Source organism: Salvelinus alpinus, chromosome 6 (genome assembly GCF_045679555.1).
Source record: "Salvelinus alpinus chromosome 6, SLU_Salpinus.1, whole genome shotgun sequence".
NCBI lineage: Eukaryota > Metazoa > Chordata > Actinopteri > Salmoniformes > Salmonidae > Salvelinus > Salvelinus alpinus.
This window is the reverse complement of record NC_092091.1, coordinates 53161486-53179148: the sequence shown is the minus strand read 5'-3', so window position 1 is coordinate 53179148 and position 17663 is coordinate 53161486. Positions and strand designations below refer to the sequence as shown.

Below are 17663 nucleotides of genomic sequence, written 5' to 3'. Positions count from 1 at the left end.
AATCCTGTTTGCAACAAGGCACTAAAGTAATACTGCAAAAAAAATTGCAAAGCAATTCACTTTTTGTCCTGACTACAAAGTGTTATGTTTGGGGCAAGTCTAATACAACACATCACTGAGTGCCACTCTCCATATTTTCAAGGATAGTGGTGGCTGCATCATGTTATGGGTATGCTTGTAATCGTTAAGGACTGGTGAGTTCTTCAGGATAAAAAATAAATGGAATGGAGCTAACCACAAGCAAAAACCTAGAGGAAAACTTGGTTTCTTCTGCTTTCCACCAGACACTGGGAGATGAATTCAACTTTCAGCAAGACAATAACCTAAAACATAAGACCAAATCTACATTGGAGTAGTTTACCAAGAAGACGGTGAAAGTTCCTGAGTGGCCGAGTTACCGTTTTGACTAATATCTACTTGAAAATCTATGGAAAGACCTGAAAATGGTTGCCTAGCAATGATCAAAAACCAATTTGACAGAGGTTGAAGAATTTTGAAAAGAATAACGGGGGTTTCACAATCTAGGTGTGGAAAGCTCTTAGAGACTTACCAAGAAAGACTCACAGCTGTAATCGCTGCCAATGGTGCGTCTACAAATGATTGACTCAGGGGTGTGAATACTTTTGTAAATTAGATATTTCCGTATTTCATTTTCAATCAATTTGCAAAATATCTTAAACCATGTTTTCACTTTGTCATTATGTGGTATTGTGTGTAAATGGGTGAGAATTTGTATTTATTTAATCAATGTTGAATTCAGGCTGTAATACAACAAAATGTGTAATAAGACAAGGAGTATGAATATTTTCTGAAGGCACTGTAGTCATAAGACCTAGTCTAATGTAACTACTACACAGCTTGCACAGAGAATTCTATAGTAACTGTAGTATACTATACTACACACTGTACTATCCCTTGATCATGTGTAGTACTTACTATAGAATGCTGTAGTATACTATAGTAAATACTACAGTATTATCTGCAAAAATGACACTGTCATAAATACTACAGTAATATCCGCAAAAACACTACAGTCCGCAAAAACAAGACCCTTTTTTAACACTACAGCATTTAATTAGCATATACACCTTCACATCCTCCTGACGCATATCACAATTTGTGCCACCCATAACTGAAAACCTACATGCCAAGTATAGACCCTACAGGTTATAGAAAAGAGCAGAAGCTCTGAACTATCCGTTCAGACCTCATTCCTGCCTACCTCCTGAAAGAGAAATCCTCCACTTCTATGTCAAATATAATAAAACAAAAACATTATAGTAAATACTACAGTAATGTCTGCAGAAACACTACAGTAAATACTACAGAATACTACATCTTGCCAAAACACTACAGTATATACTACAGTTTTATTTTACTACAGTATTTATACTAGAGTTAAATGTGAATACTACAGTACTCTACAGTATACTACAATAAATCAAATACATTTTTATTTGTCACAACAGGTGTAGACTTTACTGTGAAATGCTTACTTACGAGTCTTTACCCAATAACGCAGAGTAAAAAAAAAAGAAAGAAAAGGTAATAGTCACACAATAAAATGACAATAACGAGGCTATATAAAAGGAGTACCGGTACCGAGACAATGTACCGGTACCGAGACAAAGGGGTATGAGGTAGTTGAGGTACTCTACATGTAGGTAGGGGTAAAAGTGACTAGGCAATCAGGATAGACAATAAACAGAGTAGCATCAGCATGTTGGTAGAAATTAGGTATTCTGGGATCTTATATTTCAGCTTGTGAAACATGGGACCAACACTTTACATGTTGCCTTTATATTTTCGTTCAGTATAGAATGAGAGCCCCTAGAGAGAGGTGGAGGCTAATTACTGCGTGTTGAAAGCCATTCTGAGAGCACAATTGAAAAACATCATATCACAAAGAAACTGGCTCTAAATCACCAAGCCTATCGAGAGTTAAGAAAAGCGGGGATATTCATTGGGAAAGACAAATCAGATCCATTGACAGAGGGGAATGAGAGAAGGGAACACACAGAACAGGGAAACACAGTGAATTGAGATAGGCATCAAAACAAAGGTATGAATCCGTCCCCTTTGTTCCATTGTTAACAGGTGGTGAATGTCTAGCCCGGAGATGATGGAACACTGAGTTCTACTAACTGAGCCTCTAATATTGCTATTTAGAATTTTGGCTAGAATAACACCTTTTATGGTACCGTACAACCAGATTTTACTTTTAAATATACTTTAACGCTCATCTAGGGACAAGCACTGGAAATTAGTGTGGGTTAAAGTGTGTGACTGTTGTGTATTCAATGTGTCAACGGTGTCGTTGTATCTGTCTTTATTCAAAATAACATTTGAAATGAAATTACATTTCAAAATGGCTTCTTCAGTTTGATCAACATATTCAACCCTGACACAGAATGCGGTGATTGGCCTAGGCCTTGGGCAGATGAGGAAGGGATGCTGTTGATGTTACCATAGAGATAATAGGAGGGGGAAGCAGGGAGGAACTGAAAACACCTGATGTTTACTTCGAGAGGGGAAAAACAAGGTGCCCTGGGCATTAGCTCAGAGCAAGACAAATACCCCAGACCCTTGTACCCTGAGAAAGACTGATTATAGGTGACCCATATGTGTGGTTTAAATTACAAGAGTTCTTAATGATACTACACACCCCATTAATAATAAAGTCGTTTTCCAATCCTAAACAGTTAAAACATATTAACGTTCATCTAACTCACAAAGTAAATATGTAATATGAATCCTGAAGATGTACTTTATTAAAACCTCAAACCTGATAAGGTTTGTGTTGGAAGTATATTATCATAGCGAGTTATATAGACTTTTTAAAGTCTCGTTGTTCTCTTTCCGATGCATATTGTGGCTTCTAATCCGTCATTGTTGTAGATGAAGACATCGCATTTTCCACTCTTGAACTTTACAGCGCTCTGACCTTTTCTATTTCCATGACAGTGCAGCACAGCAGCAGTTAAATGCAATTTCCACCGTTAAAATAAAGGGAGACGAAAAGCTAATGTCACAAAGTGAAAATGTTTCAGTGACTTCCTTTCGGAATAACATCAGAATCAGAATCACATTCCAATTCAAATCAGATGAAGTCTTTTTTTGTGTGTGCAATAAGCACGGGGAAACCCAACCTTTTACAACAATCTAAGCTGTAACACTTTTATAGACACGATTTAAGAAAACAGAATTGTAGAACTTAAAGTAGACCCCAGCTTCCCACCCTTTTTTATTGTACCGCTCCCACACAAATCAATCAAGCCTCCTCCAAGGCCCCATAAGATGGCCGATGGCGTCACAAAATGTAGTTTTCCCCGTTGGTCCCGGTATCCACGGTAACGGGGGGGTGATACCAACCCACCCCCTTGACCAGACCCGGGGAGGGGAGCAACTTTTTTTTTCTTGGGCATTGTTCCCCTCACTTGAATGGATTGCCTCTAATTCATCTCAGCATGAGAAATGGCATACAAAGGCCAAGGAAGAGCGAGGGTTTTGGGATTAGACCAACGCAGGCAGAGTTGCAAAGCCTTACATGTAGCCTCACGGGTTGAGGGGTCACAGAGCTACTAATTGACTTGAGAACATCCACAATAACATTGGAATTGCTTTTGAAGAAGTTGTCATTTTCACTCTTGTTTTGAGACGATTGGTGAACTGCAACATTCAACACTGTTGCCAAATGCAAACATACTGTACATGTACACAGCAATGAATGAATGCGTTTTCAGAGAGATGGGGTAGGTGTTTTGGTGGAAGAAATAGTTGTTTTTGTATGGTAACACTATTTTCACACAAAACAATATCATCAATCTTAGATGGGCTAATGCCGTTTAGTAGACTTTACACAGTTTGCAATAAATTCAAAGCAAGCCAACAAAATCAATTGATGGCAATTGGCAAACTTACATTATCAATTGGTGGCAAAGCTGAATCAATTAGAATTGGGGCGGCAGGTAGCCTAGCGGTTAGAGCGTTGAGCCAGTAACCAAAAGGTTGCTAGATCGAATCCCTGAGCTGATGGTAAAAATCTGCCGTTCTGCCCCAGAACAAGGCAATTAACCCACTGTTCCTAGACTATCATTGTAAATAAGAGTTTGTTCTTAACTGACTTGCCTAGTTAAATAAAACATTTAATAATCACTGTTAATTGTATTCAATTAAGGACGTGTGAATGAATTCTGTCATGTTAAAATGTTAAAGCCAAATACAAGCATATTGATTATTTTAACAGATAGATATTTGGCAAAACTGTGACCACTTGTACATTTTCTGACTACAAATACATAACATATCTGTAAAGCCAGAATAGATTAACATACAATATGGTATGCTCACACATGACATGACATGTGTGTTGTTATCAAAGATACTAAGCTACAATATCTCTCTCCTGTGACATTGTCCTATCAATAGAATTAGGAATCATTGTTGGATGTAATGTCCTATACTGTACCATTCCCATAGTAGGCTACAACATTTTGTAAAACAACCCTAAAAACTAAGGAATTCAGGCTGGCAAATACATGAAGGTTAAAACAACCTTATGCACAGACATCCATACAAAGAGCAAATCAACTTCATATAAGAATAACTGTTTAGAAGCACTGAATTGCATGATGTCATTTCACACATCTTCACAGTTACAATGAGTTAGCTACTACACTTAATTGCAGATTCTAAATAAGCAAATAATAGACTGATGAATCACTTACCGAGAGAGATAGGATGGTAAAATACATACTAGGTAATCCGCACGGATAACGTTTTAGTTAGTAGGTGTACTTTTCAGAGAAAGAAAAGGTGTATATTGTTATTATTTGGTTGTTAGAGCAGCGACGGTGTCCTCTGTTCGTTGCGGCTGCTTTGAGGGGCGAGAATCGATTGAAGGGCGGCAGAGGCGACAGCAGCAGCAGCAGCCGCCAGGCAGCAAAGCGATCGCGTGCACAATCTCAAACGTGATTGGCTCAGGTGAACGCGGTGTGTCCACCCATATCTTGCGGTGAGGCGCGCGACACAGCCGGTGTCAAATGTTGTTACAATTTGGTGCAACGCGTCTTGTTGCGGTTATTGATGTCTTATTATGAATGTCAACATTTTAACACCATGTTTGTTAGCTATACGCTTTCGTTTAGCAAACTACGTATATGTAGTTCGCAAATAGGCCTCTGCAATAGTATTAGTCAGCATTTCTTGAAGAAGTAGAAAATCACCACCTGTAGGGCAAACATATTATAGGCTAGCTACTGATGTCTTTGAAGGTGACTATTTTGGTGGAGGCCACGAAGATGAAGGGAGTGCATCGGATATAGATAGAAAGAGAGAGGACCTGAAGAGAAAGATGATGGTGAGTAAAATGGTATTGAATAATAACGAAAGGTGATAGATGCTTGGTAGCATTTAAGGTTGGGAGTACAACATTTATATAACTATTAATAGTTAAATTCTGACCCTGACCCCTTGTAATGGGGAATATTTAACATGAATATTTATTTATATGTTTTCCCTTTCTATAATACACGTAGGTTGATGGACTCCATGCTGTATGTTATGGATTAAACTGTATCTGTTGATAGTGATTGACGCCAGACTGGAGTTCCAAGGACCAAGGATACTGATTGTTGTTGTATTCTGTGAAACACTGTGTGTTTCTGTAGCAGCTGACAAAGTTGTTTTGACTTCCTACAAGCCTCCCAGGCTGTTGTTTGCAGAACATTTGGTGCTGTGTAATTAGGATATAAGGGCCTTCTCTGCTAAGGTCAAGTTAGACATGTTCTCTGCTTCTGTGCTGGGGGTGTCTCCCTGTTGCAACTTGTAATTAAACCGAGATGATTCTGATTGATTTGACAGCTCTCCTTTTTGTTCACCTGGAAATTCCCTTTAGATCCCTCACCTTTGACTCGAAGATTAACCCTATCTCCCCTAATGTATCTCCTGTTTTTTTTTATTCTTCTCAATAACAATGGGCTGTCACTGGACCTCTGTTTGGTCCCTAAATGTAACCCACCTTGAAGGCTGGACCCCCAATTTAAATTCACAGGCAAAAGGTAGGCTACACCATACATCTTACATCCAATTATAGAGAGAGAGAGAGTGTGTGTGTGTGTGTGTGTGTGTGTGTGTGTGTGTGTGTGTGTGTGTGTGTGTGTGTGTGTGTGTGTGTGTGTGTGTGTGTGTGTGTGTGTGTGTGTGTGTGTGTGTGTGTGTGTGTGCGTGGGTGGGTGGGTGGGTGGGTGGGTGCGTGTGTGTGTGTGTGAAGAAAAGAGATTCCAACTGATAGGAAGGTAGGTAATAGGTTGTTATACTGTATGGACCGGTTTCCCAGACACAGATTAAGCCTAGTCCAGGACTTGAGAGAGTTTTGAGAGAGTTTAATAGTCCAGGACTTAATTTGTGTCCGGGAAACCAGCCTTATATGTATTATTAAAGTGCCACAGCCTTTGCTGCAAAGGAGCTCCTATGCGATGGTGAACATTTACACCTTTTTGCTACTTCAAGATGAATGCCATGCAACGCTACTGATCCCATATCTAACGGCACTGACCAGCCATCAGTTTGAAAGCCATTAATGCTGAATTATTGATGTGATAGTAAGCTGTCTGCTTATACTGTAACCATCTTTGATCAAATTAACTGCTACTACAGTATAAGGTGCTAAAATTTCAGACTTGATTTTCCCTAATGAAAAATGTATCAACACTTACAAAAATGTCCATGAATTATAATCCACATAATAATTACCATGTCCTGTTGCTCCAAGATTATTTTCCAGCTGTAGCAAACTGGCTCAAATCTTCATATCTGCCATATTTTTCCCGCAGTGACAGACAATTATCGAAATCTCATAGCCTAGACAGAGGTTGATGAATAAATGAAAACCTACAGTCAAGGGGATTAATTAATAAACACATGAATTAGTCCACAGTCCTTCCATACAAGGACCCAATGAAATACTTTCACTCTCTTCTCCCTCTTTTCTCAAGCTAAATGTCTCTTGCTGAGGTGGCGGCTCAACTAGTTTGAGCATATAATAATTTTACTCAACTAGAGATTTGGACCAATTATGCAAAGCGGAGCATAAACTTGAATTGTCCTGTGACAGAACTGGATGACATTGATACAGGCATTAGTTGATGAAAAGTCTACCTGTTGCGGATTTCTTAATTCAATTACCCTTAGAAATTGGGCACACGTGTTGAAGCTGTGATTTGCAACAAGTATACACAGGGATCTACAGTATACTTGGTACAAAAGTAATCAAAAACCTCACTGATTTATGTTTTTTGTGTGGTTAAATTCTATTTGACATTGTCACTATGACAGGGACATGGTGTTATAAGACTTCTCATTGGTGGGCAGTGTGCTAAGTCACTACAGCTATCATATTGCAAACTGCTACTACAATACAGTCATCATAATGCCAACTGCTATTACAATACAGTCATCATAACGCAAACTGTATCATGCCCTGACCTTAGAGAGCCTTTTTATTCTCTATTTTGGTTAGGTCAGTGTCAGGACCCGGTGCGAGAAACAGTCACTAAATCGGCAGAACCCAGAAGATGAGGCAGACACAGCAGTACTAGAGATGGTGGTTTAATAAAAAATAGATATCTTCCAAAATACAAAGAAATCCACAAAGTGGTAAAAACAGCAAGGGAAAAACAAACCTTAAAAGACTAATCCAAAATACAAAAGAACAAAACCAGAGAACCTCTGGAAAATCCAACAAGAGAAAAATATATGTTCACAACAAGGCTTGGGCTGGGGCTGGGTGCTAACATACAAACACTGAGCAAGGAACACACAGGGATTAAATACTAACAAGGGAACGACATACAGGTGCAAACAATAATTAGAGCAAGGGAAAAACAAAAGGTACAAAAAAGGTGCAATGGGGACATCTAGTGACAAAAAACCAGAACAGTCCTGGCCAAAACCTGACAGAATCCCCCTCCTAGGAACGGCTCCTGACGTTCCTACCAGCCTTCTCAGGGTGGAGGGCCCTGAACTGACGAATGAGGTCAGGGTCCAGTATGTCCTTGGCAGGAACCCAGGAGCGCTCCTCGGGACCGTAGCCTTCCCAGTCCACCAGATACTGCCAGGACCGCTGCACCCGGCGGGAGTCCAGTATCCGGTGGACGGTATAAGCCGACTGGCCTCCGATGACACGGGGCGGAGGGGGAGGTCTGCCTGCCGGAATAAGGGGAGAAAAAACAACAGGTTTTAATAAAGAAATGTGAAATGTGGGATTGATTTTAAGGGATCTGGGTAAGTGCAGGCGAAAAGTAACGGGATTGACTCTCCTGGCAATCTTAAAGGGTCCGATGAATCTCTGGGACAGCTTGCGAGACTCCACCCGTAGCGGTAAGTTTTTTGTTGAGAGCCATACTCTCTGGCCGGGGTACAGGGTAGGACCGGGACGGCGACGTCTGTTGGCTTGTCGTTGGTACTGCTGTGAGGAACGCAGAAGATTAAGACGGGCCTTCTTCCACGTAAGCCGACAGCGTCTGATGAACCTCGAGGCTGAAGGCACTCTGACTTCTGCCTCCTGGTCCGGGAACAATAGAGGAGCATAGCCAAACTGACACTCGTGCGGGGATATACCAGTGGAGGAGGAGCACAAGGTGTTGTGCGCGTACTCGGCCCAAACAATGAATGTTGACCATGTGGATGGGTTGTTGGAAACCATACATCTGAGGGTGGTTTCCAGCTCCTGATTCATCCTCTCAGTTTGGCCGTTGGACTCCGGATGGTACCCTGAAGATAAACTGGCCGTGGCCCCTATGAGTTGGCAGAAGGCCTTCCAAAACCTTGAGGCGAACTGGGGACCTCTGTCGGAAACCATATCTTGCGGGATGCCAAAGACTCGGAACACATGGTTAATCACCAACTCAGCTGTTTCCTTGGCAGAAGGTAATTTGGTCAAGGGAACAAACCTGGCCGCCTTAGAAAACCTGTCAATGATGACTAGGATCGTAGTATTACCATGGGACGGAGGAAGGCCAGTAATAAAGTCCAGCGAGATATGGGACCAGGGTCGGTGGGGAATAGATAAGGGGTGAAGGAGTCCTTGAGGGCGGAGGTGAGAAGATTTGCCCTGGCAGCACACGGAACAGGCCTTGACGAAAGTGGCAACGTCTTCTTTTATGGTGGGCCACCAGAACTTACGCTGGATGAACTCCAAGGTGCGACCTACGCCCGGGTGACAGGTGAGGCGAGAGGAGTGCCCCCACAGAAGGACTTGGGACCTTGCTGCCTTGGGAACAAACAACCGATTAGCAGGACCTCCTCCAGGGCCCGGTTCGATGGCTTGAGCTTGTTTCACGGTATCCTCCACTTGCCACGAGATCGGAGCCACGATCTTAGCGGCAGGAAGAACAGTCATGTCAGTATCTTCTCGAATGGCAGGAGAGTAGACTCGTGACAAGGCATCCGGTTTGAGATTCTTCGACCCGGGTCTATAGGTGAGAATAAACTGGAATCGGCTGAAGAAAAGAGACCATCGAGCTTGTCTGGAGTTCAACCGCTTCGCCTGCTGGATATACTCCAGATTTTTGTGGTCCGTAAGCACTTGAAACGGTTGAGAAGCCCCCTCGAGCCAGTGTCTCCATTCCTTCAATGCCATCTTAACCGCTAGGAGTTCACGATCCCCCACATCGTAATTCCTCTCGGCCGGGGTAAGCCGGTGAGAGAAGAAGGCGCAAGGATGAAGCCTCTTGTCTTCACCCCTCTGAGACAGGACAGCTCCAACACCAACCTCTGATGCGTCTACCTCCACCACAAAAGGTTCATCCGCCGTCGGTAGTGTCAGGATGGGAGCAGAGAGGATGCGCTGCTTGAGTCCTTGGAAGGCCGTCTCAGCTTCTCTTCCCCACAGAAACCTTGTGTTGCCACCCTTGGTTAAAGCTGAGAGAGGGGCTGCCACCGAGCTGAAGTTCTTGATGAACTTGCGGTAGAAGTTAGTGAAGCCCAGGAAACGCTGAACTTCCTTAACGGACTTGGGGGTGGGCCAATCTGCTACCGCCCCTACCTTCTTGGGGTCCATCTGGACTCGACCGGGTTCCACTACAAATCCCAGGAACTGTACTCGAGAGGAATGGAATTCACACTTTTCCGGCTTAACGTACAAATGGCTGTCTAGGAGGCGTTTGAGCACTTGTCTGACATGCTTAGTGTGTTCTTGAAGGGAGCTCGAAAAGATGAGGATGTCATCCAAGTAAACAAACACGAAAATGTTAAGCATATCCCTAAGCACATCGTTTATGAGCGCTTGGAACACAGCCGGGGCGTTGGTCAGGCCGAAGGGCATCACCAAGTATTCGTAGTGACCAGTAGGCGTGTTGAAAGCGGTCTTCCACTCGTCACCGGGTTTGATCCGCACAAGATGGTATGCGTTCCGCAGGTCAAGCTTAGTGAAGACCACTGCTTCCTGGAGCAGCTCAAAGGCTGTGGCCATAAGGGGTAGCGGTTACGGACGGTTATGGCATTAAGTACCCGGTAGTCGATGCAAGGACGTAATCCCCCGTCTTTTTTGGCCACAAAGAAAAACCCTGCTCCCGCCGGCGAGGTGGATGGACGCATGAGGCCTGCTGCCAGAGCGTCCTTGATGTAGGTATCCATAGCAGCTCGTTCGGGAGGAGATAGGGAAAAGATCCGACCCCTGGGAGGGCAGGTGCCCGGAAACAGGTCGATGGGGCAATCGTAAGGTCTATGGGGTGGTAGTTTGGTGGCCCTCTGTTTGCTAAATACCGGTTTGAGGTCATGGTAACACTCGGGAACTCGGGACAGGTCGATGGATTCTAGAGACTCGGGAGGGGAACTCGGGGAACTTGGGAAGATACAAGTGGCTTGGCACGTAGGACCCCACTGCTTGATAGTGCCCACAGACCAGTCGATGTGAGGGTTATGGCTGTGAAGCCAGGGGTATCCAAGGACGAGAGGGAACTCGGAACACGAGGTCAGATGAAAGTTCATCACTTCCTGGTGTTGGGAAACTGAAAGTCGCAAGGGGGTAGTGACACAAGTGACAAGTCCAGATCCCAAAGGGCTTCCATCCAACGTAGTAACCCTTATGGGGTCACTTAGAGGTTCAGAGGGAACGCCATTCTCCTTCGCCCAGACACCATCCATGAAGTTACCTGCGGCTCCAGAGTCTACCAAGGCTTGAAGGGGAAGCTCGTGGTTGTCCCAGGAAAGGGTAACTGGAATGAGCAGGCGGGAGTTGGATGGATGAGAGGAGGTTATGTTTCCCGTTACCGTCCTCCCAGGCCTGCACGGGAGAGTGCGTTTTCCCTGGAGCCCGGGACACGTGGAGAGGAAATGGCCCGGTTTGCCGCAATATAGACAGCATCGCTCCCTCATCCGGCGGTCTCTCTCAGCCTGGGAGATGCGTCCAACCTGCATGGGTTCCGGTGGAGTCAGCGGGGATAAAGGTGGAGACTCGGAGCTGGGACCGATAGGAGCTAGGGTGAGAGATCTACGGTTGAGCTCTCTCTCTCTCAGACGCTGGTCTATGCGTGAAGCCAACTTGATCAGGGACTCGAGGTTGTCCGGTGGTTCCCGAGTGGCCAGTTCATCTTGGATGGTGTCGGAAAGACCTTTTAAAAAGCACACTGTGAGCGCCTCGTCATTCCAGCCACTCGCTGCTGCCACCGTGCGGAACTGGATGGCATAGTCCGTCACGCTGCGCCGACCTTGGCGGAGAGTCAGGAGCTGTTTGGCTGAGTCAGGACCGCTGGTAGGACCTTGAAACACTCGCTTGAATTCTTCAGCAAAGGTAGAGTAGCTGGCACAGCAGGGACTTTGGGCATCCCACACAGCAGTAGCCCAGGCTAGGGCTTTTTCCGACAGCAGGGTGATGATATATGCTATCTTGGACCGGTCGGTGGGAAATGACGAGGGTTGCAGCTCGAAGGAGAGAGAACATTGGGTGAAAAACCCCTTACAACCACTCGGATCACCTGAGAACCGTTGGGGAGGCGGCAGACGAGGTTCAGCCAGGGGGTTAACTGCCACGGGCACTTGAATCTGATGAACTGGAGCAGAAGCGGTTGCAGGAGAAAGTTGATCAGAAATCTGCTTTATGGAAGTCATCATCTCCGACAGAAGTTGAGAATGTCCAGCCATTAAGGCCTCTTGCTGAACCAGAGCAGCTTCGTGACGTTGGACAGTCCCCTCGTGGTGGGACAGCATGGGAAAAAAGTCCTGGGTACTGGCTGCCTCTGGGTTCATTTTAAGGGCTCAGTGTTTCTGTCAGGACCCGGTGCGAGAAACAGTCACTAAATCGGCAGAACCCAGAAGATGAGGCAGACACAGCAGTACTAGAGATGGTGGTTTAATAAAAAATAGATATCTTCCAAAATACAAAGAAATCCACAAAGTGGTAAAAACAGCAAGGGAAAAACAAACCTTAAAAGACTAATCCAAAATACAAAAGAACAAAACCAGAGAACCTCTGGAAAATCCAACAAGAGAAAAATATATGTTCACAACAAGGCTTGGGCTGGGGCTGGGTGCTAACATACAAACACTGAGCAAGGAACTGAGGAACACACAGGGATTAAATACTAACAAGGGAACGACATACAGGTGCAAACAATAATTAGAGCAAGGGAAAAACAAAAGGTACAAAAAAGGTGCAATGGGGACATCTAGTGACAAAAAACCAGAACAGTCCTGGCCAAAACCTGACAGTCAGGGTGTGACTACGGTGGGTACTCTAGTTTGTATATTTCTATGTTGGCCTGGTATGGTTCCCAATCAGAGGCAGCTGTCTTTCGTTGTCTCTGATTGGGGATCATATTTAGGCAGACTTTTCCCACTTGTTGTTTGTGGGATCTTGATTTTGTATTGTTGCTTGTTAGCCCTACAAAGCTGTACGTTTCGTTTTGTTGCTGGTTCACATTAATAAAAATTATGAACGCCTTCCACGCTGCACCTTGGTCCAATCCTTCAAACAACGTTCGTTACAAACTGCTACTACAATACAGTCATCATAATTCCAATTGCTACTACAATACAGTCATCATAATTCCAACTGCTACTACAATACAGTCATCATAATGCAAACTGCAACTACAATACAGTCATCATAATGCAAACTGCAACTACAATACAGTCATCATAATGCCAACTGCTACTACAATACAGTCATCATAATGCCAACTGCTACTACAATACAGTCATCATAATTCCAACTGCTACTACAATACAGTCATCATAATTCCAACTGCTACTACAATGCAGTCATCATAATGCCAACTGCTACTACAATGCAGTCATCATAATGCCAACTGCTACTACAATGCAGTCATCATAATGCCAACTGCTACTACAATACAGTCATCATAATGCAAACTGCTACTACAATACAGTCATCATAATGCAAACTGCTACTACAATACAGTCATCATAATACCAACTGCTACTACAATACAGTCATCATAATGCCAACTGCTACTACAATACAGTCATCATAATGCAAACTGCTACTACAATACAGTCATCATAATGCCAACTGCTACTACAATACAGTCATCATAATGACAACTGCTACTACAATACAGTCATCATAATGCCAACTGCTACTACAATACAGTCATCATAATGCCAACTGCTACTACAATGCAGTCATCATAATGCCAACTGCTACTACAATGCAGTCATCATAATGCCAACTGCTACTACAATGCAGTCATCATAATGCCAACTGCTACTACAATGCAGTCATCATAATGCCAACTGCTACTACAATACAGTCATCATAATGCAAACTGCTACTACAATACAGTCATCATAATGCCAACTGCTACTACAATACAGTCATCATAATGCCAACTGCTACTACAATACAGTCATCATAATACCAACTTCTACTACAATACAGTCATCATAATGCCAACTGCTACTACAATACAGTCATCATAATGACAACTGCTACTACAATACAGTCATCATAATGCCAACTGCTACTACAATACAGTCATCATAATGCCAACTGCTACTACAATACAGTCATCATAATGCCAACTGCTACTACAATACAGTCATCATAATGCCAACTTCTACTACAATACAGTCATCATAATGCCAACTGCTACTACAATACAGTCATCATAATGTCAACTGCTACTACATCTGTCATGATAATTCCAATTGTCTTGACAGATGTAGTAGCAGTTTGCATTATGATGACTGTACTGACATAGGGAGGTTGCTTTCCAGCCGTGCTATGTCAGGGGTGTCATAGCATGGCACTAAGGGCCGGTTTCCCATACACTGATTAAGCCCAGTCTTGGACTAGAAACCTTGCTCAGTGGAGAATCCCCATTGAAAGTGCATTTAGTCCTGGAATAGGCTTTAAATGTATCTGGGAAACCGGACATAAATGTAATATAATAACAATGAAACTAAACTGTTATGCAGTAGGCTTATACATGTCATAGTGACACCATTTCACCTTTACTCAGTGCTCATTTTTTTAAATCTAGACTTAGCAAACATAACAAATCAAAGGTGACCAAAAACACCAGATGCACATCAGCTGCTGGTTAGTCAAATATCAATCAATTTCTATGACACCCTCTGGGAGGCAGACATATTGTGAGTGTGCTGTGTAATTGTTAAGTGAGCCCTTTGCTACATGGGCCTTGGACCCATGTGTTATAGCAGCACAAAATGTGAACACATACACACACACACGTAATGTCGATTTAACAAGTTTAAGATCACATACACACACACCTTTCCCTGAAGTCAATCAAATCAATCAATCAAATGTATTTATAAAGCCCTTTTTACATCAGCTGATGTCACAAAGTGCTGTACAGAAACCCAGTCTAAAACCCCAAACAGCAAGCAATGCAGGTGTAGAAGCACCTGAAGTGTGTGTGTGTGTGTATGCTAAAACATATGCTCAGTCAACCGCCTGTACATAAGTGACATTGACAGCCACATCCTCTCAAGCACAAGCAGGCATCTCTCTCAGGGCCTATACCTTCAGGTTCCTCTCCATACTACCCACCTCAGACTCATGATTACATTCATGCAAAATCCTATTTTGAGCCTACCGTTCACGTAAGTCCCCCAATATAGACTTGGGGATACTTAGCCTAGCCATCATGCCAATGCGGTACTGGACTCTATGCTAATTCATTAATGTGCCTGGCTAGGCTAGCTGATGATCAAATAAAATGACATGTTATTGGTTACATACACATGGTTAGCAGATGTTAATGCGAGTGTAGCGAAATGCTTGATCTTCTAGTTCCGACAGTGCAGTAATATCTAACAAGTAATCTAACAGTTCCACAACAACTACCTAATACACACAAATGTAAAGGGATGGAATAGGAATATGTACATGTAAACATATGGATGAGCGATGGCCGAGCAGCATAGGCAAGATGCAATAGATGGTATAAAATACAGTATATACTGTACACATGAGATGAGTAATGTAAGATATGTAAACATTATTAAAGTGGCATTGTTTAAAGTGACTAGTGATCCATTTATTAAAGCGGCCAACGATTTGAGTCTGTATATAGGCAGCAGCCTCACTGAGTTAGTGATGGCTGTATAACAGTCTGATGGCCTTGAGATAGAAGCTGTTTTTCAGTTTCTCGGTCCCAGCTTTGATGCACCTGTACTGACATTGCCTTCTGGATGGTAGCTGGGTGAACAGGCAGTGGCTCGGGTGGTTGTTGTTCTTGATGATATTTTTGGCCTTCCTGTGACATCGGGTGCTGTAGTTGTCCTGGAGGGCAGGTAGTTTGCCCCTGGTGATGCGTTGTGTAGACCGCACCACCCTCTGGAGAGCCTTGCGGTTGATGGCGGTGCAGTTTCCGTACCAGGCTGTGATACAGCCCGACAAGATGCTCTCAACTGTGCATCTGTAAAAGTTTTTGAGTGTTTTAGGTCACAACCAAATTTCTTCAGCCTCCTGAGGTTGAAGAGGCATTGTTGCGCCTTCTTCACCACACTGTCTGTGTGGGTGGACCATTGAGTGAGAGGTTGTTTTCCTGACACCACACTCCGAGTGCCCTTACCTCCTCCCTGTAGGCTGTCTCGTCGTTGTTGGTAATCAAGCCCACTACTGTTGTGTCTTCTGCAAACTTGATGATTGAGGTGAAGGCGTGCATGGCCACGTAGTCATGGGTGACCAGGGAGTACAGGAGGGGGCTGAGCATGCACCCTTGTGGGCCCCAGTGTTGAGGATCAGCGAAGTGGAGATGTTGTTTCCTACCTTCACGACCTGGGGGCGGCCCGTCCAGGACTCAATTGCACAGGGCGGGGTTGAAAGCTTAATGATGAGCTTGGAGGGTACTATGGTGTTGAATGCTGAGCTGAAGTCAATGAACAGCATTCTTACATAGGTATTCCTCTTGTCCAGATAGGATAGGGCAAATTAGCCATTCATGATGGCGATGACATTGTCTGTGGGCCTGTATGCAAACTGAAGTGGGTCTAGGGTGGAAGGTAAGCTGGTGATATGATCCTTGACTAGTCTCTCACTTCACGACTACATGACAGAAATGAGTGCTACAGGGGCGATAGTCATTTAGTTCAGTTATCTTTACCTTCTTGGGTACAGGAACAATGGTGGCCAGCTTGAAGCATGTGTTGACAGCAGACTGGGATAGGGAGCAATTGAACATGTCCGTAAACACACCAGCCAGCTGGTCTGCGCATGCTCTGAGGACGGTGGCTGTTGTGTAAATGGCTAATCCAATCGGTTTCTACAAGCTTCTTTTACTTCCCAAGGGTGGTGGGAGGAGTGGGGCACATAAACAACTTAGAGCCCTTCCAGAATTCAACACTCGCTCAACGGAGGGCCGTGAGTGTGGTCTGGGGTGACAGAGAGGGAAAGGGTGGGGGCGCCACTTTGTCACCCTCACTATGGTGACAGATTTGTTGGTGTCAAGGTTTGTTTTATGATGCCTAGATTTTATGGTTACTGTTGTTATTAGTGTGTTTAGGCCTGGGATGAGCTAGGATACAGTTCCATGTTTTATGTGTCACACCTCGAGGCACACATGACTTTATGCAGGTGTTTTCCATGCCAAACATGTACACAAAACATTCTATATTACAGTAACAGCGATCCAGGCAAACATAAATAACATAATCCATACAGAGTCTATGCTTATGAATAATATATCCCGTGAGTGAGCACTTACACTGTTAATGTCTGATGACCACAAATGGACTGTTAAAACTGATAGGCTTTGACGTTCTGAAATTGTACAATCAGAAAAATGACAAACAAAAGAATCTGAGGACTTAAATAGTTGAAAACTGACCAGGAGCAGGCAAAGTTGAATTGTTGACCAATTTCAGAGCGACAACAATTTATTAAGCACTGACAAATCAGTTCCACAAACACTTGCTTTTATGTTGTTATGGCTTTGAGAAGACCGACATTAAACTTCACATCCATTCTGGTTTTTAACTAATCCGCTAGATCCTGTGACGCGTAAGACTTTTGGATGTTGCAGGTAGGTGACTATAAAATACTTGGAAAAGCCTCAAATCAAAGGAGATGGATGATGCACTAGAATTGTTTAAAAAAATATATATATATATTCCACTCAGTTTTAGGATGTGCTTTAGTCATATAAAATAGGATTCCATAATGAATTAACCTC

General features: G+C 43.5%; 1 protein-coding gene and 1 long non-coding RNA gene across 2 annotated transcripts in view; one reads left to right on the top strand and one right to left on the bottom strand.

The window, feature by feature from the left end:
• fhdc1 (FH2 domain containing 1) overlaps positions 1–5031 on the bottom strand; it is a 62856-nt gene extending 57825 nt beyond the window's left edge. Inside the window, exon 1 of the mRNA XM_071407000.1 lies at positions 4728–5031. The gene's annotated coding sequence lies outside the window, so the exon portion shown is untranslated. The remainder of the gene's footprint in view (positions 1–4727) is intronic.
• A 13-nt stretch (positions 5032–5044) lies between these two features.
• Positions 5045–5850, top strand: LOC139578885 (uncharacterized). The gene is made up of 2 exons (XR_011675636.1): positions 5045–5359; positions 5538–5850. It is a non-coding gene; the product is annotated as an uncharacterized lncRNA (long non-coding RNA).
• Positions 5851–17663: the final 11813 nt, after the last annotated feature.